Source organism: Echinops telfairi, unplaced genomic scaffold, assembly GCF_000313985.2.
Source record: "Echinops telfairi isolate 266 unplaced genomic scaffold, ASM31398v2 ScPeMD7_5;HRSCAF=22, whole genome shotgun sequence".
Taxonomy (NCBI): Eukaryota; Metazoa; Chordata; class Mammalia; order Afrosoricida; family Tenrecidae; genus Echinops; species Echinops telfairi.
In genome coordinates, this window is record NW_022103901.1 from 44,259,026 (window position 1) to 44,259,991 (window position 966).

At 41.4% G+C, this 966-nt stretch overlaps 1 pseudogene; it reads right to left on the reverse strand.

Annotated features, from left to right (window-relative positions):
- The window catches only part of LOC101655665, a 39,281-nt pseudogene that overhangs the window by 19,194 nt on the left and 19,121 nt on the right, over positions 1-966 (reverse strand).

A 966-nucleotide genomic window follows, 5' to 3' on the forward strand; every position in this document is an offset into this window, starting at 1 on the left:
AAGGGGAAGGTAGGGGGCGAAAGGGGAAACCGATCACAAGGATCTACATATAAGCCCCCTCCCAGAGAGGCGGACAACAGAAAAAGTGGTTGAAAGGATACAGCAGTCGGTATAAGACATGAAAAAACCAAACATACGATAAATTATCAAGGTCTCATGAGGGTTGGAGGGTGGGGGATAGGGGGAAATAAGCTGATTCCAAGTGCTCGAGTAGAAAGAAAATGTCTTGAAAATTATGATGGCAACATATGTACAAATGTGCTTGACAAATAGATGCATGTATGATTGATGAACTCACAGGGACAGCAAGTAGATTAAGGGGGGAAGGGGATACAGTGGTGGTGGGGAGGTAAAAGAGAGATGATGTTAAGGAATCCAAGTAGGAAAACAATGGTTGGAAACTGATTGTGGTAGCTATTACACAATTCTACTTGATGTGATTGAAATATGGAATGGTAAATGTATTAAATCCCAACTTAAAAAAAAAGACCCTATTTAAAACAAGGTCATGTTAACAGATACACTAGATATCAGGGTTAGGGCGGTCAACCTTTATTGGGGGTGGAGATGGGCATGATTCATCCATAACTCAACTAATAGCCATTGGTCGATTCTGACTCATGGCAAGCCTATGGGATAGAGTAGAATTGCCCCATGAGTTTCGAGACTGTCAATCTTTTAAAAAAATTTTTTAGAGGGACTCAATCGTTACGGGAGTAGAAAACTCATCTTTTTCCTATGGAACAGCTGGTGGTTTCAAATTGCTGACCTTGGGGTTAGCAGCCCAATGTGTAACCCACTATGCCACCAGGGCTCCTTCAATTCATAGAGATGTGTTCCAATATAACTTTACCATGAAACTAGATGGTGGTCTGTACTAGTGCTACACTACAACATTTACAGCCGATTATATGTAGGACTGTGAACTGAAATGTCAACAATTCAAACCCACCAGCTGCTCTGAGT